The 24,625-nt window shown below is 38.4% G+C and overlaps 1 protein-coding gene across 11 annotated transcripts in view; it reads right to left on the reverse strand.

The window, feature by feature from the left end:
* osbpl6 (oxysterol binding protein-like 6) overlaps positions 1 to 24,625 on the reverse strand; it is a 90,468-nt gene that overhangs the window by 61,714 nt on the left and 4,129 nt on the right. The window contains exon 2 of one of the 11 annotated variants that reach the window (XM_067443132.1): positions 6,355 to 6,444. The exons of the other annotated variants lie outside the window; for them this stretch is intronic. The gene's annotated coding sequence lies outside the window, so the exon portion shown is untranslated. The remainder of the gene's footprint in view (positions 1 to 6,354; positions 6,445 to 24,625) is intronic. 11 annotated transcript variants of the gene reach the window in all.

Raw genomic sequence — 24,625 nt, forward strand, 5'->3', positions numbered from 1 at the left:
GTCTCTTAATGAGTCAGGGGTGTGTTTTGGGCGTAACGTGCAATTAACCAATCAGAGTCTCATCTCCCATTCCCTTTAAAAGCCAGTTACGCTCACACCATGGCGATAGGATTCGCTATTTACATGTGAGAGGAAAGTTACTAACACGTTTTAAATAACACAAAATACTGCCTAGTTGACTTTAGAGCAGGTTTGTGTTGGTCAATGGTCAGTCGTTTTCAGTTCCTCGAAACAGCAACACACCAACAGTGCTCCTGAACACACGTGTTCAGACCAGACGCCCATGGCTGAACAGATGAGAGAGTGCATTTGATATTTAAACAACGTGGAGCTGGACGTGAAAATGACAAATGCGTTTGGCTGATACTAGCATGAAACACCTGCGTCGAGCCTGGCACTGCATTGTCCCGGGTGTATGATAGGACCCACAAACTGTCACGTTAGATTGCTGTATGCATCCTTAGAGAGCTCAACTATTATTCAAACTAATAAAGCATGAACAAGCATTTGGCATCACCATATAGTCTTCAATAATAAACTTGTTTTGAGAGTATCTGCATCTGTACACAAACTCTCACTTTGATTACTGTCAATATACGGTAATAACTTTTTCAACAACTGTCAATATACAATACTGAACCATGATAATCGATTATGTTTATGAAAAATATTGGTGTGCAAATATTCAATCTTATTTGCCAATTAGTTGCTCAGTACCAGACACCAGATCTAAAGCCAGAATGAGCACTGGGATACTCCACTGTCAGTCAAGAGAGAGATGAGAGATGCAGGCCAGCAGGAATGTTTTATGAGGTAGATTATGATAAGCAAGGACACAATGATTAGCCCAGAACAATGTCATCTTCCCAGCATCTGGTGACAAATGAAGAAGTTCACACAAGGCTCCAAATATAGGTTGTGCTTAGATCCTCTTCCTAATGAAGCCACACACAAACAGGAAGAGGAAGACACAACTGTGGTTACTTCACTAACATGAGAATTGGAAGAGAAAAAAGAGAAGTGCTCCATTTATATTTATAGTTAGTAGAGATTTGGTACACTTGCAGAAGTAAACACTCGCCAGCTGGAGTGTGTCATTTCTGCACTACTTTTATAACCATGAACTGCAAAAATAATGACTTTTCAAACAGGTTTCCTGAACGTTTTCCACTGGTTAGAGCTGCAGGATGACGTATTTTTATAGGCCAAAACCTGCTCAATCATCCTGAAGGCAATGGGTTTTTGAATGGGACTTTGATTAAATGGTTCACACAAGCTCAAGATACCTTCACATTTTATTCTAAGACATAAAATACATCAGCAATTTAAAAAAAAAGCTTTTTAAGTCTTGGAAAAGGCGGTATCTACGGTAAATGTGACAGCAGAAGTTGTCAGGTCCATTAAAACTCATCTGTTTACACTAGTCGCTTTCAAAGCCCCATTAGCTGCTTTTCTACTATCGGGCCAATAGCCTCGGTCTACTAGCACCAAGCCCAAAAATCAACAATAGACAGATGAAACCAAATATATACACGATTATAATAATATATGATTTGTCTACGTTCTTCAAGCAGCCTCTGGTATTTTCCTTCATGTATGGCAATGGTTAGCATAAGTAGCCTTTAGCATCATATGGTGATCAGAATCTCCATTGGATTGCAAGGATGTTATTTCAAACACTCGCTGGTATCTACAAGTGAGTTTTGAGCTCAAAATTGTTTTAAATGTCTTTAACCGTCTCCTGAGTCAGATAAACTGCGCCTCTGTTCATGACCCCTCCTCAAGCTCGAGTTAGTCTGCTTTGGACCAAGGTATTGCTGACCCCGAGGAAGCAATGAGGCCCGATCAAGATCAACTTTCCCTTGAGCCTTTGATATAAGATTATGATTATATTAGATTGTATTTGCTGGTTTATTGCAATTCGGGATCAGAACAGATCAGATCGGAGATGTAATGTTTAGGGGTGTAAGAAAATATCGATACACGCGAGTATCGCAATATTATGTTTGGCGATACTGTATCGATTCTCTAAAACACTGTATCGATATTGATTTATTGATTTATTTACATCCAAGATTCGTGGCTTTGTGTTCGAATAAAACCACAGACTGTATAAAACCCAACCGCTAGATTGCAATCGTTTCTCAGAACGTAACTGAAGCGGAAAATATCCCTTTACTTAGATTGCACAAAACAGTGATAAGTCATATAAATAATACTGTATTAATTAAATAAAACAGTTCCTTGTCATGTTTTATGCATATGGTTGTGTTCTTTATTCTTTTAAATTAATCTTTCTTTAAAAAAAACGTACAATATCGCAATATATCGTATCGTAACCCCTGTATCATGATGCGTATTAATATACATTACAGCCTAGTAATGTTATGGGCCAGGGCTCGCAAAGCCCAACGTCCCGGGGCTGTGTGTTTTCCAGATGGGCTACCAAAACTTAAACCTCAAATAGTGAAATAAAATTCATTACTGCGTTGTTCACTCTCTTGACTTGATATTTGAAGAGAGCGCGTGTGTGCGGATCGCGCTTATATCCACCAATCGGGCGGGCCAAGTAATACAAAAATAAATCAATCGCGGGTGGATGAGAGATAAATCATTGTGTTTGTTTGATAAAGACGTTTTGAGAGCCCTGTCAGATAATTATTCCGGTTGCCGCTTTCAAAGCAATCCCTCCCTCATGTGAACAGAACTGACAGGGAAGCTGAAGCAAATTTGCTATTCCAAATTTTATCCAATCCTAGCCGTGGGCGTTTACTTCCAAGTCTCCGGTGACACGCCCATCAAAACCCAGCGGTCAGGAGAGAGCCTCAAAACCAGTGTGTGAGTCTACGCGTTACTAACACGCTTTAAATAACACAAAAAATACTGCGCTGTTGACTTTAGAGCAGGTTTGTGTTGGTCAATGGTCAGTTGTTTTCAGTTCCTCAGAATAGCAACACACCAACAGTGCTCCAGAACACACCTGGTGTTCAGACCAGACGCCCATGGCTGAGCAGATGAGAGAGTGCATTTGATATTTAAACAACGTGGAGCTGGATGTGAAAATTATAACTTTTTTGTGCTTTAATATTCACAAAGGTCAATATTGAAATGTAATTAAGTGTATAGGCCTACTTAAAATTTGTGCAAAGAGTTGCTAAATTCCATAACAATCCGCATTAATTTGTAAATTTAATTTTCATAACTGGATTCCGAGATTCAATCCATATCATCCACATTGAGGAAATCATAGGGTCCTATTACACTAACAAGGGTTTGGTTTTGAATGTCCGGATGCCCAGTGTCGCTTACCTTATGAGATATACAAAAAAATATACACATTTTTGTATGATTAAGTCTAAATATAGCATAAACCACATTTATTTAATTCATAATAAAGCACCAAACACAACTTTCAGGAAGACGTTTATGGCATTTGTGAGAAACAAAAGTTCTAAATGACCTGTCTATCACACTGACCCAACACAAAACTCGCACGTGTGTTCAGTTACGTCTGAATCAGCCCCTCTCCACAAGCAGACACTAGCAGAAAACTCTAGCCTATAACTAATGCAACTCCTGGAGTAACTACTCACTACACAGAAGCTCTAATAAGTCTATAAGATGCCTTTATGAAATTAATAACCATAGAGATTATAATTCAGAGTAATATTTATCTAAAATCCCAAGTCACCCAAGAGTAGGTCAGGTAGAGTAACAGACTGGATTCACAGCAGGTGTTAAATATTAATGATCCAGGACTATCCCACGAATAAGGTCTGGTGTAATTCAGAAGCGTATCCTGTGAGATTTACGGTTGGGATTCAACAAGGTGCCGCCGAAACAATAATTTTCAGAGCTTTTTGAAATGAAATCCTCTCCACAAGTGTTTCATCTTCGCTTGTTCCTCAGGAACTGCTCAGTGAATTTGGATTATCACGTACACCATACAAAACCATTTCATTTCCACTCATTTTCAGTCAGTAGTTAGACTGATTTACAACATTGCACAATACCCTTATGAAAATTAACCATGGTTTTATTATAGTAAAAGCCTTTAAAAGTTGCTTTCTCAAAGCGCTTCACATTACAAAAGAGCACAACAATATATATATTATATATATATATATATATATATATATATATATATATATATAATATATATATATATATATATATATATATATATATATATATATATATATATATATATATATATATATATATATATAAAGTAAAATAACAGTAAATAACCAACAAATGAAAATCAATTAAAAACAACCCTGAAAAACAAAAGATTTAAGATGTGTTTTAAAACTGACTAAAAAATGTGCTTCCCTGATGTCAGACGGGAGAGAATTCCACAATTTGGGGGCATAAGATGAGAAAGCCAATCTTACTGTCGCTAAACTGGTTGCCTGTGCGTTATAGGGTAGATTTTAAAATATTGATGTTTGTTTTTAAAGCCTTAAAGGGTCTTGCCCCTTCCTATTTATCCGAACTCGTGACTGTGAACGCGCCCGGTAGGTGTCTACGGTCCTCCAGTACCCGTATTTTGTCCCAGCCTCTCTCACGTCTGAAGTCAAGAGGGGATCGTGCTTTTGCTGTTATCGGTCCGAAGCTTTGGAATGGTCTTCTATTATCATTGAGATCTCTAGCCAGCGTACACGATTTCAAACTCAAAGGAAAGCTACATCTCTTAGACCAGGCATCTGCCTAAATTTTAAGCTGCATTTTAACTGTGTTGGGGTTTTCTTTGATGTTTCTTTATGTATTTTATGTAAAGCACAGTGGTCAACGTTGGTTGTGTTTACTGGTGCTATATAAAAAAAGAAAATAAAAAAGAAACAAAAGAAAAGAAAGCCCTATCACCCCTTGAGCGAGTTTTAGGGACGACTAAAAGCCCACTCTGAGAAGAACGCAGGTTGCGACTAGGCGTGTATTAAAAGCTCGGTTAAGTACTGAGGAGCCAAACCATGCAATGCCTTATATGTTAACATCAGGACTTTAAAATCAAGACGGAATTTGACTGGAAGCCAATGTAATGATTTTCAAAACAGGAGTTATGCGCCCTAGCCCCAGATACAATTCTAGCTGCAGAGTTTTGCAAATATTGAAGTTTGTTAATACAAGATTTGGAAACTCCGACAAGAAGGGCATTACAATAATCGAACCGCGAGAAAACAAACGCGTTAATCAACCTTTCGGCAACAGAAAAAGAAAGCATAGGACGTAGACGTGCAATATTTCTGAGATAAAAGAACGAAGTCTTAACAGTGTTCTGCACAAAAGGCTGAAACGACAAAGTCACCATTAACAGACAGCGCCAAATAACTAGCAGTGCGCAGTTGATCGGGAGAGCCAAGAAGCATGACTTCTATTTCAGAGCTATTCAGACAAAGGAAGATCTCAGACATCCAAATCTTAATCTCTGAAATACAATGTGTCAGATGGGATAAGTCCACGTCTTGACCTGGTTTAGAATGGATGTAAATCTGGGTATCGTCAGCATAAAAATGATAGTTAAGGTCAAGAGATCTTAATAACTGGCCGAATGGAAAAATATAAATGCTAAACAGCAAAGGACCAAGAACTGAGCCCTGGGGGACACCAGTACTAACAGAACCCACACCTGATCTGTGGCCATCCATAGACACAAAGTGTCTGCGATCAGAAAAATAGGATCTAAACCAATCAAGAGCAGTCTCTGTTAAACCAAAAACAGATTCAAGTCGACTAAGAAGTAGCGAGTGATTGACAGTGTCGAAAGCTGCACTTAGGTACAGAAGAATAAGGATTGACACAGAACCAGAGTCAGATGCTAATAACAGTTTGTTTATTTAACCAGTTTTACCACAAATACCATTTATAGTAGCAAATCCATGGTTAATTTGTGGTTACCATGGTTTTCTGGTTTTATTTGTAGTAAAACCATGGTTCAGTTTCACAAGGGTAAGGCCAAATATGACCAAATCAGATATGACCAAATGTAATGATTTTCAATTTTTTTTAAAATTCACATAAAAAATAATAATAATAAAAAAAAACACCTCTTCCTCCTCTATTTCTCTTTTCTTCTACCCTTTTCTGGTTTTTGCAACTCTGAGTAGTATACAAATCTTGGTATTTGGGGCACGTTTTTGCGTTTTCTTTGCCTCTTCTTGGCGGATCGCTTCCTGTACTCCTGAGTTGTAAGTCGCTTTGGATAAAAGCGTCTGCTAAATGCATAAATGTAAATGTAAATTTTCAATGAGCCATTTGTGACTGATGAGTCTGAGACTGAGATTAAAGGGATACTTCACCGGTTTTTCATATTAAACTATGTTATTCCCTTAACTAAGATGAGTTGATACATACCTCTGTCGTCTGAGTGCGTGCACTTAATCTCTCTGAGGCGGGGTGACATTCTGATAGCATTTAGCTTAGCACACTAATCACAGTTCATTCCTATGGAACCAAACAGAGATCAAGTTAGAAGCAACCAATCAACTCCACGTTTTCCCTATTTAAATACAGTTACACGAATAGTTGGACGATCAAGTATGGTGACACAAAATAAAACGTGGCGCTTTTTTAACTGAGTTAAAAAGGAGAACTATAATATATGGCGGAATAGCACTTCTGAGAGTAATTCGACTCAGCGCAGTAAAAAGTCCCGGCCGAAACATCCTCCCTCACATCTCCCCCTCCCTCTCTCATTTCCGTAAATAGAACCAACGTGACCTGCACGCCTGTATCAGTAGAAGTAGTTTGAGCAGAGTTGACGAAGTACCAGTTTGTAGGAAGATAGTTTGAACAATCATGGTTATAATGTGCGTCGTAAAGGGTTGTGAGAACAAGGCGAAGGTATTTAGTGCCGTCATGTTTCACCGATTTCGGCGGAAAGCTTGGTTAGCTGCTTTGAACATTGATGCAACAACATCGCTGGAGATTCTGAAGAAATGGTGTGTTTGCTCCGAGCATCTTAGTTAAGGGAATAACATAGTTTAATATGAAAAAACGGTGAAGTATCCCTTTAAGTGGTTTGGACGAATTTGATAAAATGAACAAACTCGCAAGTCATTTATTTGTGAATCAGACTGGAACCAGTTCTTAATAACGACTATTTTAAACTAGTGGTTCAACGGATCACGAAACTGGATGGTCATATTACAGTTTTGAGTCACGGATTCGATAATTTTTCTGATTAATGCAATATAACAAGTATTCATTTTTGAGTGAACTAACCCTTTAAGGTTCTAATATGATAAACCCAATTAATGCAGAAGAAACACATTTGTTTTATATAAATGCCATTTTAGATAATTTAGATTTTTTATAATTATAACCATGATCCCCGATCCTCTAAGAAATTTTAAAAACAGAAAAATGAAAATGTCTCAATATTCCTTTTTTTCTGTTTTCTTTTTCCATTAAAGCATGAGTGACATTTAAAGTCTTTCAGCTTCCCTCATCACAGCATCTCATGTTAATTTCCCTTGACTCGGCACAATCCTGCCAGCCTGGAATAACGGAAACCTTCCTTCCACTGACACTGGGTTCATTCCTCCATTTATCTCACATGTTCGACTGCAGGTTTTCCGTAAACCATCCCTCAGCACAATGGAGATTGATGAAGACCTTTAGAGAATGTTGTTGTCCTCATCTGTGAACTAAACGAACCCCCCACACAATGACTAGTCCCCATTGGTGTGAGGTCTGTGAGGCCCACGTGCCCCATACTGTGCACAGATCAGCTTCACTGTGAGTTACAGCCATTTAAGACCTCATAAATGTCACTGTGAGTCCGCTCTAGCAACACTCAACAGGACAGGACTCAATAAGTATGTCGGTTGTCACAATACTGGTATTTCTATTGATATTTGATACCATTTTTCAATACCACATGAAGGGAAAACTGCCATATAAATATTTGTTATAATTATCCCATCTTTTGTTTGTTTGTTGATAATTTGGGTAATTTTTTTTCAATAGCTTTTACACAGCACAGGGAGGCTTTATTTTAAGAGCTAAACTTACAAAAAAGACAAGTAAACAGTCACTCATAACATAAGAACAAATAAAACAATAGCACAAATAAATACAATAGAATAACGAGACAAATGAAAAACACGGCTATAGTTTTTCAGGTGAGTCTAACAATACTTTTTGAGGTAAGAAATACTTCAGAAATAAAATAAAATAATAAAATGTAAAATAACACTGGATAATCGTCATTGTAAAAATTAAATACAGATTAATGCTTTATTAATTATCAGTCAAGAGTACCGAGTGATTTTCTCTCTTTGATTAACGTGGCAGACATTATGATTTGACTTTTTTAACTTTAGTTAGTGTGATGTTGCTGTTTGAGCATAAACAACATCTGCAAAGTTACGACGCTCAAAGTTCAAAGCAAAGGGAGATATTTTCTTTCACAGAAACCGCTTTTTAAGGACTACAACAAACAGCTGGTAGGGACTACAATGAGCTTACAGGTTAGTGACATCACAAATCCTAAAATTTACATAAACCCGCCCCCAGGAGCACACAAAAAAGACAATGTTGAAAAGAGTTGTTGTAGTCAAGCACATTTGAGAGTTGCTCAAGCTGCCATCCGTCTTTTCACATTTATTGCAATACAATAAATAATATAAATGCTATAGCCTGTCATAAAGCAAGATGATAACATAAGTTATAACCGTAATTAAACTAAACTACACTATTCTCTCTTCATGCAGCAGATATTATCTGTGCAACTTACAACAGCTCCCACACCAGGGATTTATAGATTATCATGACAGAATATGCTAATTAATGACTTTCAATTATATAAACTCCACATCAGCTTCATAAATTCATCAGCTATCCATTCAGAAACGTCCTGTCTCATTCTACATGTCGTCACTTCTTCTTGAGTCTCTCCATCATTGTCTGACTCCTGTTTGAACATAAAAGTCTGAACATAATTGGTTTTATTGTGGTAATCAGAGCTGCTAACACAAGCTCTTGAAGCTCCACCCCATGAGCAGCAGCTTATTTCAATTTAAAGGGAAACAAAAAAGGGCATGTTTTTGCTCACCCTCAAAAATGCTATAAAAATGATCTGTGGGGTATTTTGAGCTAAAACTTAATATACACCCTCTGGGGACATCAGAGATGTGTGTTATATCTTGAAAAAAGGGGCATTATAGGACCCCTTTAAGAGTGAATGCACTGATCCAAAATACTGATACATATCATGCATTTCCTTTCTCAAAAATTTAAGTTCCAAAACTGACTGTGTGAATACTTTCCAAAATAGGCATTTTGACTGTTTTGTTTTTTATTTGACCTTTTTAATGGATAGTTCACCCAAAAATGAACATTCTGTCATTATTTGCTGAAACCGAAGTTGCTCCAAATGTCAGTAACCAAACAGTTGATGGTCCCAGTTGACTCCTATAGTATACCCCCCCCCCATACTATGGAAGTCCTTGTCAATCCTTGTCTTACCCCAGTGCGTACACTAAAAGTGATGATACACAGGGCAACTTTATTACCTGAAACAGCCAGCAGCGATATACCTCAACTATTGCTACAGATATCATTTTTCACCCTTGTATTTATAGAGTAACATTGTTGGCATCCCTCCATTGTTCAGGGACATTCTCCTGGGGCCTATTGCACAAAACTTGGATAAGGGATTAAGCCGGGATATCTTGGTGATCCTGGACCAATTTATCCGCTAGTTATCTTTCGTTATCGTTCTTAGTGTGAGTGTGCCTTCAGGGTACGTTTACACGACAGCGGTGTACTAAATTTTGCATACAGATGACAAGATCCCCAAGATATCTTAATCTCTTATCCTAACACTTATTACACTGTAAAAAAATATTTAGCAAAAAAGTAACCTGGTTGCCTTAAAATTTTGAGTTCATTGAAATTTTGAGTTAATACTATGTACATTTTTTGAGATTTGACAACCTTTATTAAAATACTATTAAAATATTTTGTAAGCATATTGGGTAATTGTGTGTTTTATTTCTGCACTGTAAACCCTAATATTGTCTTTACTTAAACAAATCAAGTAAACTTGACTAAATATTACTAGTTTAGTCTAAAAACTCAGTCATATAAGTTAGTATAACTTATTAACCTACAAAATGCATAAACTTAAGATTTCAAGTTGTATGAACTCAAAATCATAAGCAATTAAAATAGCTCACTCTGGTCTTGCTTTGATGTGATTGGCCATGCAAGGAGTTCTGTCTAGCAACAAGAGAACGAATTCACTGATTGGAGGACATTTCCAAAAGGCGGTCCTTTTCGCCTCATCTGTTGCTTGTTGCTGATTCAAATTAAGATGGAGACTTTTTCGTTGTGTGCAATCTTAAATTCGGTAAGTAAACATTTGTAAGTTACTAAACCTAACAATAATACGTGAACTAACTTATAACCAGATTGACTTTATTTCTGTTTTAATGAAAATAATAGTTTTGTTGGAAGTCACCATGATGGAGATAAGTGTTTGCTTTAGTTGGGCTCTTGACAAATGATAATGTAATATTAGTGTATCTCTGGCTGCTTTGTGTTTGTGAGACACATATGTTAAGTAACAAAAAGCCAAGAGAAAATATAATCAAGTGGTGTTGTTGATTCATTGATGATGATAATAACATCATCAAGTATAGGCAGAATTCCTGCTCTTGTGCAGATTCCAATGCTTTGGATGTCAAAGCAGTTATTAATAGACAAAAATATTTTGAGTTTCTATTTATTAAACAAATTTCCTTCATTGTATCAACTCAAATTTTTAATTTCAATAAACTCAAAAGTTTAAGGCAACCAGGTTACTTACTTTTTTAAGTTAAACCAACAAAAACCAAAAAAAAAATGTTTTACAGTGTAGTAAATATTGCATATTGTTATATTAAGCCACTCAAAATTACTGCAAGGGAAATTCCTTAACCAAGACAGCCCTAGTGCTGCCAACACATGTCTTTTCTCTCCGGCTGCGCTTCCCTGACTATGGTCTCATTAGACTAACCCACAAGGCCAAAAACAGCTCAGAGATCCCCCACCAAACTTAGCCTGGAGACGCAGGGCACCCAGTTTCCGTGTGGCCACTGAGTCTTGGTGATGGAAAGGCAGTGCATTGGTGGGGGGTGTTCATACTTGTAGTTTGGTTTGCTTGGTTTATTTGGTCAGGACCAAAAAAAAAAAACATTTAGTCCTGGTCTGCTTAGCATTCAGACATCAAACCTAAAGAAACAGGGGAATGTTCACAACCTGATTGGCCAGCTTTTGTGATGTATTGCCTATTTTAAGACAGAACTTACCCAAAAACAATACTGTGTTCTGGGCTACATGCGCTCGTTGTGTGTGCGTAGCTACATATAGGTAGGTCAAAACAGCGTCGGGAATCCCTCCATCACACACACAAACCAAGATCTGCTGCAAGGAGCCGCGGTTCTAACGCTCATACCAAACTGTGATGAGCTACATCACGACTATGACAAGAAAAAACAGATATGATTGAGCATTCTGTCCTTCTTAGGGTCGCATCTTCCTGTTTTTGGTTTGTTTAGATGTCTTCAGTCCGTGTTGTGTTCCTATTTCAGTCGAACCGCGCCAGAGTTGGTTTGGAAGCGGAGCGAGACTCATTTTTTCTAGGGATGCTTGTTTGGTGCGTTCCAGGGTTCACACACATTCAAGTGAACCGCACAAACAGAGCAATCGCAGCAGGGTTTGTTTTAATCCAACCAAACCTGCCAAGTGTGAACACACCATTAAACACAAGGCTGCTTCCCAGTTCATTACGAGGGCTTGCTGGAGGCTGGAGGCTGAATGCAAGAGGTCAGCAAGCAGCAAAAGGACAAGCAGGCAGCTTCTCTCTAACTGCTGCACTAGTCGCATCACATCACCCATTACACAATGTTATTTATCAATTGGTTATCATCCAGTACGGTCCAACCTTGATAACGGTAAAATCCACCATCGGCTGACCTCTACTTCCAAGTGAATTTCACCAACAGCACTGAACTCGGTTGCACTCAGAAACATTCTGAGAGTCCCAAAGGCTTGAGTCTGTGACGAGTGCAAATCCGAGCTTGAGTACCACAACTCCATCGAAAAGTCAAAATATCAATATTTTTGACAACACTATCAGTTAAAAGCTTAATTTTCTGCCCAGTTCAACTGTTAGGATAAAAACAGAACATTTTTAAACATTTTAAATTAAAAAAGCCTTCAGTGGTTTGAACTAATAGCAACAATCATCAACCAAGACATTAGTTTCTCTAAAGCCATGGTCTGAAAAAAAATATGGAATAAAATGCAATGTTGGCAGCATTCAGATTCTTCAGAGGCACCCCATTTATTTTCTCCACAGAAATGTTAAGTTTTACAGTAAAGATTTTAGCCATGAAAACAACCACCAAGCTCCAAGATAAACCACAACATTATTTCTAAATTATCCAAAAAATGCAAAGGTACTTGATTTGGAATAAGAGAAAACAATGGTGCAATGTAAAATTATTCACTTATAAAACTACTGATACATTAGTTTTTCGTACAAAAGTATGAAAACAATGTTTTAATGGCTTTACAGTTATGTTTTCATTTTCATTTCCAACAAAACCGGAAAATTCTCTGATTGGTTATGGATTACGGTTAGTGTACTTCTTTGGGACTTTAATAAAACACAATCTTTAAAAAAAAAATACACTGACATATGGCTTGTATAAAGTATCGTACAAGAATCCTGCAAATTGCGTACAAATAGCTGTGACTATATCCACAATATCTGAAGTCATCTCAGTACAATGCACTGCAAAAAAAGAAGCTCTTCTTACTTAGTATTTTTGTCTTGCGTCTAGTCCAAACATCTAAAAATTCTTAAAACAAGAAGTATTTACTAGACAAGCAAAAGTTATTTTCTTGTTTTGGGGAAAAAATAACTCAAAATGAAGAGTTTTTGCTCAAAATAAGATAAATAATCTGCCAATGAGGTAAGAGAAATAATCTTAATTCAAACAGAAAACAAGATTATTTTGTTTAACCCGTTGGCAGATTATTTTGCTAATTTTAAGCAAAAACTCTCTTCATTTTTAGTTATATTTCCTCAAAACAAGAAAATAATTTTTATTTGTCTAGTAAATGTTTCTTAATGTAAGAATTTTTAGATATTTTGAATAGAAACAAGACAAAAATACTAAGTAAGAAAAGCATTTTTTGCAGTGTGAATGTAAATGAAACTGTGTGGTGATTGTTTCAGAAAGCATATTTAATGATTAAAGTTGTTCTTCTGCAGTTATGTAGTTCAATGGTTCATAGGGGGCACCGCCTGGGGAGAGAAGTCTGCTTTTGTGCCTGCCTCTTTATTATTGCATCTAAATTGCTTCTTGGAGGATAAAGACCTAGAAAATCACAGCCTATATCCAATGATTGTTTGCTGTCCAACATACAATAAAGCTTTTCAAAGGAATAGAAATTCACCATTTAGTAATGTCATTTCAAACTTGCATGACGTCCTTCCTTGGAAAAGGAAAATATGTTGTTGCTCATGAAGAAGTGTTATTACCAGCCATTAAAAATTCCCCTACTCATAAAAATAACTCCTTGTTAATTACGAGACAGTGGGCAATGCTCCGTCACGCTATGATTGGCCCATTACTCTGTCAATGAGATCTGTGTGTGAGATGGCAATTAAAGCTGCACCTCGGTGACCTTCAGGACACCTGCAGTGTATGCTCGGGCTGGTTGACAATATTGATTCATTGATTTTAAAGGGGTGGTTGAATATGATTTGACTTTTTTAACTTTAGTTAGTGTGGGATGTTGCTGTTTGAGCATAATCAACATCTGCAAAGTTACAACGCTCAAAGTTCAAAGCAAAGGGAGATATTTTCTCTTTTTAAGGACTACAACAAACGGCTGGTAGGGACTACACAAGCTTCCTCCCGGGTTAGTGACATCACAAACCCTGAAATCTACATAAACCCCGCCCCCGTAAACACACAACAAAGGGGGTGAGATTATCAGAATATGCTAATCAATGATTTGAAGATAGTTTGACTCCAGGTTGAACAGTTTCATTGTGTGTCTGTATGAGGTTACCAGAGCTGCTAACTGGAGTTCGTGAAGCTCCGCCCCATGAGCAGCAGCTCATTTTGCATTTAAAGGGACACAAAAACTCACCCACAAAAAGTGACAATTTTAACATGCTATAAAAATGATTTTGCCGTAAAACTTCATATACACACTCTAGGGAAATCAGAGACTTGAGCCCCGTTTCCACCAAAATTACCCGGAACAATTTGTACCAGGAACTTTTTTACAGGAACTTTTCTTCCTCCCAGACCTGCAACTGTCTGCGTTTCGACCGCGATCTAAAGTTCAGTGAAGATTAGGCAAATTAGTCCGGTGATAGGACTGCGCGCGACTGCTCCTCCAAGTCAAAGAAGGACATGTCTTACTGCAGTAATCATTTTTGAGTGTACCGATTGAAAGATGGACTATTTACATGAGACGTTATCTAAACTGATCTGGTGTTTACATGTGATGACTTTCAAACGCAATCATTTTGTCACATGCAGTTTGTCTGCCGCACCAAAAATGTCGCCGCTGTTTTCTCCAGCAGCTAGAGTGTGTTAACTGTAGCCACAGCAACTCTTAACGGCCACCAGGACTAACACAGTATTATTTATAGCTAGTTATTTGTTGTAAAGTGTAATAATCATCTCAGAAAAAAAATGTTCTGTCAGGCGCAGTTAAAGTAAAAACTGCCTGGGGCAATATACACTGTGTCATTACTCCAACATTATCTTCATAACTTACGAAATAAAAAGTTTACCCCTCCGAAAAATTAACTTTCCTCTCTTGTCAACAAGAGCGCGGCGCGCGCTGTCACGTCATGTAAGGACGCACACTTAAAAGTAATCGGTCAGGTCGTTTACATGGTGAAAAAAAATTAATAACGAGTATGGAAGAGATTCAAGCTGTGCTGCTTTTGCTGGTTATGTATAGGTTTACTAAAGAGGAAATTAACAACGACAGAAAAGAGCACTAATATGCAGATTCAGCAGCATGCAGCATATTCAGAAAGCTTGTAAAGCTAGATTTAAAATGACAATGTATATTATTATCAGCTATTACGGACATTGAACGTGAGATGGCTGAGACGACCGCGCGCCACCAGACAGAGCGCAATACTGATATTTACTGAACGAGACTGAACCTCGCAAAAGACTTTTAAAAATGCCCGTTGAAATAAAATGCTGCGTGAGCTCAACCAATCAGCATGTTCAGCGCCCAAGTCCCGCCCTCGAAAGTTCCTGAACTTTGAAAAAGTACTACCTCGCGAGCAGGGCCGTTTGGAGGGGGAAATATTTACCCGGAACTTCATTTTGACCCTGGTTCCTGCGGTCTAAACACACCGAGTACCACCCAAAGTTCCTGGTTCCTGGGTAAAGTTCCTGTGGTGGAAACGGGGCTTTATTTTAAATCTTGTTAAAAGGGGCAATCAACCACCGCTTTAATCAATCTTCATTCTGATGAACCAAGATCGATTGATCTAATCTACGCTGTTTTGAGTTGATGCTTGAACAAAACTTCACTAAACATTATTTGTATGATTTCATAATTTATATGAAACAAAATCTCATCTTTCAAATTCTATTAATTTATTATATGGCGTGACAAATTGCTTTAGCCGCTTCGGTTCAAGCACTTCAGTTCAGTTTCTCTACAACTAGTTACTGCACAAAGTGGACTGTTTTGATTTTAACCTTTAATTCATAATGTTAAAGCCGCACTTGGCAACTTTGCTCTCGGGGTCCCCCTACAGTTTGGAAAAAATAATGTCCTCAACCACTGTCGTAAGAGCTGTCATCCTACAACAGGGGACGCCATCGCGCGTGCATTTGTTGACATGACAACCCTGATAGCCCTGAACTAGTGATGCGTGGCTCGTCTCATAACCCGCGGACCCCGTATGTCTATTTAATGGTCGCGGGTGCGGGGCGGGTTGTAAAAATATATACAGTGGTGCGGTGCGGGCCAAATAACTTCATAAAAGCGTCCCGCGGGTCGGTGCAGCACTAACAGTTCCCCTGAACACTGCAGGAGGAGTTCACATGCAGGAGTTCTTCTGGCGGCGCGTGTGAAATGTCTTCATCCCAGGTAACGTTACAGTCAGTGGCATGTTTCAGCATGTCATATGAATATAATTTCATGGGTTTTATTTTTTTCAAACGCCAAATAATCGCGATGCTCACGTTTACAAGCCAGCGTCATTATAGTAGTCTATTGGTTACCGTTTTACAGAATCTATATGATACTTCAGTTCAGTGTTTGAGTGGTAGCTCACCGTAACAAGCAGGACAGCATCGGTCGGGCACGCCTCCTTCAGCTCACGCCGACGAGCAAACGCTGGTCACATGTTGATCCTCGTCCTGCCTTTAATCACATCACTTTTTCGTTTCCTCTTATTGCTTTCCTCCAACAAAACCTTTTCTTTCTTATTTGTCTGTGCTGCTTCGGACATGACTATATTATCCGACGAACAAAGTTGGGCTCGTACGTCCGAATGTAAGGAAGTGTGTGTGTTGGTGGAAGTGACGTATATGCCGTAAAGCAGTCGAATTTTGTAGTTCTTTTTGTTCTCGGGTTACTACCCGTACCCCGAAGTTTAAAAGTACGATTAAAAACGATACAGACCCCATCAGGCTATGGCAGACGTGTCATTCAACCTATTGTAAGTCGATGTATCATCACAAGAGTCTTAAAAAATATATTATGAAGGTTGAAAAGTTACCTAGTGCTGCTTTAATATAAATACACAATACAAATTCAACATTTTCCAGCGAAAAGCAGCATTTTAATTGGACTGTATGCATGGGTTAAGGAGACTTTAAATATAGTGCACTTTTTATGATTCTCTCGTGGCGCTTTTCTTGTCCTCTTTGAAGATTGTCACCTTGTGGTCACTTTGTACTTCCATGTTATAGGAAACAGCAGTGTGATAATAATATTTTTTAATCTTCTTTTGTGTTCCACAGATGAAAGAACTTCATACAGGGTCATATGGGAATGAGATGAAGGTGAATAAATGTTCAGTTTTACTCTATCTCTTAACTGTGCCCTCCACTTGTGGTTCTGAGCAACGAACGAGTCCACGATGTCGAGGGGAGCTGTGGGTTGTAGGGCCTTCTGAAGTCCATTATCTGTACCATCTTTTGATCAGTACCAGGCTGTTATGTTTGCTCTAGCTCACCAGCTGTTCCACCTCCGGTCTGCATGCAGATTAGTCACCGTAGCTTATGAGGCCAATCGGCGTTGTCATCGCTGCCACTTCCCGAGCTCTACAGAGGGGTCAACTGAGGTGCAGTCGTCTATGTCCAGAGATTAGAGAAGTGCCATCTCAGCCTCACATGGTTTCCTGTCAGTTAGGAAGTCTCTTTTCAATCAGTAGCTAACGCTTCTGAGGTCCGCTAAGAGTCGTCAGCTGAAAATGGACATACACAGCAGACCAGTTGAGGAACTTCTCTCCTGCAGGGATCTTTTTTTCCAAGGTTGTTTAAAGGGTTAGCTCTCTCAAAAACAAAAAGTATTTACTGTACTTACCTACACAAGCTCCAAATACAGCACCCTAAAAAATACAAATAGCACCATAAAAGTGGTCCTTCAAATGTGTGCGCTATTTAGTTATACAACAGGATGTGACAAAAAATGTATTCTGTTCCTAATAGTTGTTATACGTCTGAAGATATTGTATATTTTTTAGGCCAACCCGGAAGTTAGCAGCACCCTGGTTCCCCTGATAAAAACCTACTAGGGTTTTTCCATTCGCTTTTGAATTATTAAAGAAAAAAAAGCACTGTGAACATCAAAAAATCTGGATTTTTACATCTGGACAATCTACATAAACGTTTATGAATTTTGAAGCCCAATTACAACCGAAAGTAGTAAAAAGCTAAACCTAGGCTATAAACCAACTATACCACGGTCACATGACTTCAATGTCACCACCATTAAAGGAATAATTTATCCAAAAATGGAGATTGTGTCATCATTTTCTCCCCCTATGGAAGTCAATGGCTACCGACAACTCTCTGCTTACCAACATTCTTCAAAACTTATCATATCTTGCAAAATATGTTTGAGCATAAACCACATCTGCAAAGTTACAATGCTCAAAGCAAAGATATTGGGACATCACAAACCCTAAAATTGACATAAACCCCGCCCCCAGGAACACGCAACAAAGGCCGTGTTGAGGAGAGGAAGAGTTGTTGTAGTCGAGCACATTCAGAGTTGCTCAAGCTGTCCGTCTTTTCACATTTACAGTACGAACACAAATGCAATTGCATGTTATAAAGCAAGATGCAGGCATTAAAACGGGTCAGAGGTGAAAAAGCTGAGAAGGATATTACCCCTCTAGGGGTGTCCGGGGGCATGCTCCCCCGGAATAAATTTTTTTAAATATTGCATATTTTAAAGCATCAATCTGATGCATTTTGAGATGCTTTTTTTGCCAACCTGGGGAGAGCTGGAGACACTTAACTTCAGCCATGAGTCAAAAATGATCTATCTACATTGAGTTCATGCGTGTGTGTGTGTGTGTGTGTGTGTGTGTGTGTGTGTGTGTGTGTGTGTGTGTGTGTGTGTGTGTGTGTGTGTGTGTATGTATGTGTATATATATATATATATATATATATACACACACAACAATTCAAAGGCTGATGAAAGTTAAACTATACAAAAATAGCACCTAAGCCACATTACAGTCTAAACACAAATAGCAAGAGTAATTGCATCTAATAGGGCTGTGAATCTTTGGGTAGGCAGCGAATCGATTCGATTCTCGATTCATAGGTTTCGATTCGATTCAAGAACGATTTTTGCCAATTCAGAACGATTCGATTCGAGACGATTCTCATAAAAATTTCGATACGATTCGATTCATTCGATTTGATTAGGCATTTTCTTATATGCATTTATAGGATTATTAAAATGCTTCCCCTAATGTGTCTTAGTCAGGGTGTGAATTACATTAAATACATGAATTAGTGGCCTTCAGGGATCAGAGAGTGGGCCACACACCCAGTAACACTTTAAAATAAGTTTCATTAGTTACCATGAACTAATAATGAACTGCACTTATAAAGCATTTATTTATCTTAGTTAATATTCATTTTACCATTTACTAATGCATTATTAAAATCTTGGTAACATTAGTTTATGCACTGTGAACTAACATGAACAAACCATGAACAGCTGGATTTTTATTAGCTAATGTTAACAAAGATGAACTAATGCTGAACAGAGGTGTTTTTAATGGTTAGTTCATGTTAACTAATGCATTAACTAATGAAACAGTGTAAAGTGTTACCAAAAAAACAAACAACAAAGTTACACTTTACAATAAGGTTTAATTAGTTACCATCAGTTATTTTATTGACTAACATGAACTAACCATGAGATGTTAGTATTTGTTAATAAAAATCCAGCTGTTATTAGTAAAGTATTAGTTAGTAAAGTATTAGTAAATGTTGAAATTAACATCAACAAAGATAAATAAATGCTTCATAAGTTCATTCAGTTCATTATTAGTTTCTCTTGCAGTTCACTGAATCACTGTTCGCATTCGCAGTTCACTGAATCGCAGTTCACTGAATCGCAGTTCACTTAATCGCAGTTCGCACTCGCAGTTCATTGAATCCCAGTTCGCATTCGCAGTTCACTGAATCACTGTTCGCATTCGCAGTTCACTGAATCGCAGTTCACTGAATCGCAGTTCACTGAATCGCCGTTGGCACTCGCAGTTCACTGAATCGCAGTTCACTGAATCGCCGTTGGCACTCACAGTTCACTGAATCGCAGTTTACTGAATCGCCGTTGGCACTCGCAGTTCACTGAATCACAGTTCACTGAATCGCCGTTGGCACTCGCAGTTCACTGAATCGCAGTTCACTGAATCGCCGTTGGCACTCGCAGTTCACTGAATCTCGCGCTCCCTTCTGGCACGCACTCCTGTTCGCAGTTCACTGAATCGCCGTTTGCACTCGCTGTTCACTGAATCGGTGTTCGCACTTGCAGTTCCCTGAATCGGTGTTCGCACTCGCAGTTCCCTGAATCGGCGTTCGCTCTCGCAGTTCACTGAATCGCTGTTCGCACTCGCAGTTCACCGAATCGCCGTTCGCACTCGCAGTTCACCAAATCGCCGTTCGCACTCGCAGTTCACCGAATCGCCGTTCGCACTCGCAGTTCACTGAATCGCCGTTGGCACTCACAGTTCACTGAATCGCCGTTGGCACTCGCAGTTCACTGTATCTCGCGCTCCCTTCTGGCACGCACTCCTGTTTGCAGTTCACTGAATATGAACACCCCCCCCCCCATTTCTTTTTTTCATCGAATCTACACAATTCACGTAGGTCACCTATTTTGGTTTCAAAACGGCGAATTTTGCCGAAAGGTGAGGGATTTTCATGCATGAAAATTACAAAATTAGTTATAACCATAATTAAACTAAACTACACGTTATCTCTTCATGCAGCAGATATTCAGAGGTGGATAGAGTAGCCAAAATTTGTACTCAAGTAAAATAGTACAAGTACTTACGGAAATATTTACTCAAGTAAAAGTAACCATAATAGTTACATGAGTAAGAAAGTATTCCATGAAAAAACTACTCTAAGAGCTGTTCGGTCCAGTTGTTCGTGAGACTTGCGAACAAGTCATATTAACTTATTTAAAAAAAAACATAAATTTTTTATTAATTATTACCATTTGACAGTAGCGGAGGAATGCCACCAAATGTAATGAAGTAAGTTTTTTCACAAGAAATGTACTTGAGTAAGAGTACCCATTTTTAAATATACTCTAAAAGTACAAGTTACCCAAAAAATGATTAAACAAATAAGTAAATGTAATGAAGTAAATGTAATTTGTTACTACCCACCTCTGCAGATATTCTCTGTCTTACAACAGCTCCCACACTAGCGATTTATAGATTATCATGACAGAATATGCTAATCAATGACTTGAATATATAAACTCCACATCAGCTTCATAAATTCATCCTCTATCCATTCAGAAACGTCCTGTCTCATTCTACATGTCGCCACTTCTTCTCGAGTCTCTCCATCATTGTCTGACTCCGGTTTAAATATTAAAGGCTGAACAGTTTCAGCCAGGGTTAGGGTTAGAGATTAACATGATTTTAGCTACAATATGGTAATTTTACTGAGCATCTTAGCAAAAACTGCCCTAACAACCACAATATCACAAACACGAATCTCATTTTCATCTGAAAATATAAAAATATAGTTTCTTTATAGCTGTGAAACTGATCCACATTGTCAGGAACTGATCATGTTAGAAGATGGAAAGGCTAGAAAATGGAAGGTCTTTGCTTATTTGGATCAATAACAGGACTTTATCTGATTTGTCACACTAGAGCACAGATCTGTGAGGTTTGTTCCCATGAGGTGTGTGAAATCGTCACCACCAGAGATGCAGCAGGGCCACAGTCTCCTGCTGCTTCATCTGCATCCGGGAGCAAAGAAACAGTTGTGCCCTTTATCAAGATGCCTATTAAATCCTATGGTAGGGTAAATTAGGAATCGCTTTAGGTGTCATTTACACCTGATGTTAAAGGTAGGGTAGGCAATTTTTTTTTTACACTTTATGTTATTCTGGTTGAAACTCTCTAAATCCTTCAAATAATAATCAGTAATAAATGGGTTCTAAATATTTCAAAAACTACATATCTCCTGTGGATGTCTAAGGACCAAAAAATGTGATAAAAAAATAATAATAATTGCATTCGGTCCGTGGTCCAGTTCTGATGCTCTCGTGCCACTGTCGGTGCTTTCGGCGGGGTCAGGGGTCCGCATGGGCACCCTGACTGGTATCTATGCCGCCCCATACGCAACAATCTGAGATGCTCTGTGTATTCTGACACCTTTCTATCAGAACCAGCATTAACTTCTGGAGCAGTTTGAGCTCCAGTAGCTCGTCTGTTTGATCGGACCACACGGGCCAGCCTTCGCTCCACATTCACTTCATAATGTTATGCCTGATCGGTGTGTGTGTGTGTGTATATATATATATATATATATTATGAAGTGAATGTGTTGTGTTGACCAACAGAAAGCCCTGAGCTGCACTTCATGAATCGCTTCACTATTGACAATAGAGCTTTTTTTCCCCCTGCAATATTTGGCCGATATTTCCGTAATGTTACCTCACCTTTACTCATAAGCTGCAGATTTGCTGTTGGGTGTCTTTACTTATAAAGACTTTGCTGCCCTATCCTTCAAAAACATCAACATATGGAATTAATCAAAACTGACTTTAACATTCAAGACACAAGAGTTCATTGTGAAATGAAAAACTTTCAAAACACAAAACTTCCTCCCCAGTCCAGCTAATGAAACCTCCGCCACAGAAAGCGCTTGATCAGAATTTAGGTGACTCTGAACTTACGGAAGTCAGACAGTTCAGAAACACTACTGTTTAGTGAATGTCACTAATTTATCTAATGCAGGTGCCAAGATTATTAAGTTGATGTTTTTGAAGGATAGGGCAGCAAAGTCTATAAAAGCAAAGACACCCAACAGCAAATCTGCAGCTTATGAGTAAAGGTGAGGTAACATTACGGAAACATCGGCCAAATATTGCAGGGGGAAAAAGCTCTATTGCCAATAGTGAAGCGATTCATGAAGTGCAGCTCACAGCTTTCTTAAGATCAGCAAAGTGCTCTTATGGATTTCACAAGCACAGAGGGCATTTTATTTTTCTATTTTTTGCTCAGCATGCCCATTTGAGCTTTACCCAAGTGTAAAAATGAATTAAAATGACATGTTCTGAGCACAATTAAAACTAGTTTTATATGAGGTTCATTGGGTTCTGCGCTGAGTGGGCTCATTAGGAACAATAGATTCCTAATAAAACCATTTGAGAAAAAGTTTTTTTTTAATGAAATATACTCACATGCAGCTAAAGAAGCTTTTTCTTTTTTTCAAATTTAAAGTCCCCATGACATCAAAATTGAAGGCTTTAAATATGTTTGCCTTACTGTTATCAATAAGCTAGTGTGTTCCAAAACAATGACAAAATTCACATTTAGAAGATAAAAGCGCTCAAAACCTTCAGTCTCTCACTTCAACCACCAATATCGATGACTTTGGAATGATTCAGACTGTAAATATGCTTTCCATTGGGTTGAATAAAGTCTGGTTTCACGTTAGTGTCAGTGAACCGCCCAACTCCAGTCCAGAGACACGACAACACAGAGCGGATCATGTGATCGAGTCTAGGAGATAAGGAGGAAACTGAGGCTTTACCGAGCTCAACGGCTCTGGCCGAGCTGTGGTATAAACTAAACGTTATTGGCTTTTTTTTAAAAAGGGGCGGAGCTGTTCGATATGTCCTGCCCTGTCTTCCTGTTTCAGTGGGAATTACGTCAACACACTGACATTTCACAAAATATTTTCTCTTATGCTCCACGGAGGACGGTTGTGTCACTTGATACTAGAAAAATAGCATTTTGGGGGGGTTCTCAAATAGCAACATTTAAGCATGACTTTTAGAGACAATAGCAACACGACAATAGACCTGAAAATTAGATTGGCTCTGAAGTGACAATAACAAATGACAGTGTGACACAAAGTACATTTATCTCTTGCTTTCCATCTTTTTTATTTTTCACATTAAACAGCAAGTGGGCTTATATTATCAATGCGCTTTTTAAGGTCACTTCCCTGAAATACATCCCTTCCCTCGGGTCATTTTGAACCAAAATTTTGATCATCGGAGTGGCCCAAGACCCTAGGACTTGAACCAAAAATATACAAAAAAAAAATTGTTTTGTGCTTGAAATTGAAAAAAGTAACAAATTCTTCCCTCACAATGTGACACTCATAGGAATGAATGGAATGTGAGAAATACACAGAAAATGTTCATAAAAATGCTCATAATTCAAACTAAAAATGCTAAAATTTTACCCCAAAAAAAAGAAGATTGTATAATGTCTACATGCGTCTCTGAAGAGAGGCTGATTTTAGGACCCAGCGGAACTACAGAGATATAAGGCCATCTATAGAGAGATGAGTCATGAAATATCATCTTATATTATTATTTTTACACAAGCGGTCGGCAAAGAAACCCAATGCGAGCTATTTTGAGCAAAATGCAAAAAGGGTTATGCATGAAATTGAGTTATTTTGAGTTGAAAGAATGTGGAGAATGTGCTTACAATGTTATTTACTCATCATTTATTGATAAAATCTGGTAATTCAAAGGTAGATCAAATAAAAAATAAAATAAAAAAATATGATGAAAATTAAATTAAATAAGCTTTCTGGACAAAAAGAGAAGTCTAATATTAAAGCTTGAGGTCATTTTGACCGACGAGGGAAGGGTCAGAGCTTTCCTCCACCTCCCTGCAGTGGAGATGACTGGCGGAGCGTGTAGAGCTACAGTAAACACAAAGGCAGACAGTGAGCAGATGGGCACACTAATCAACCTGCTGAACCCAGCCCCCTTTAAAGCAGGATAATGTCCCGTGCAAGACACCAGCCAAGATACAGGAAGAATCAAGCCGTTTTATGAAAGCGCGGGATTAGAGCGAGGCCGCGCATGACACACACTAAGACGAGCA

This window comes from Pseudorasbora parva, chromosome 5, assembly GCF_024679245.1.
Source record: "Pseudorasbora parva isolate DD20220531a chromosome 5, ASM2467924v1, whole genome shotgun sequence".
Lineage (NCBI taxonomy): Eukaryota > Metazoa > Chordata > Actinopteri > Cypriniformes > Gobionidae > Pseudorasbora > Pseudorasbora parva.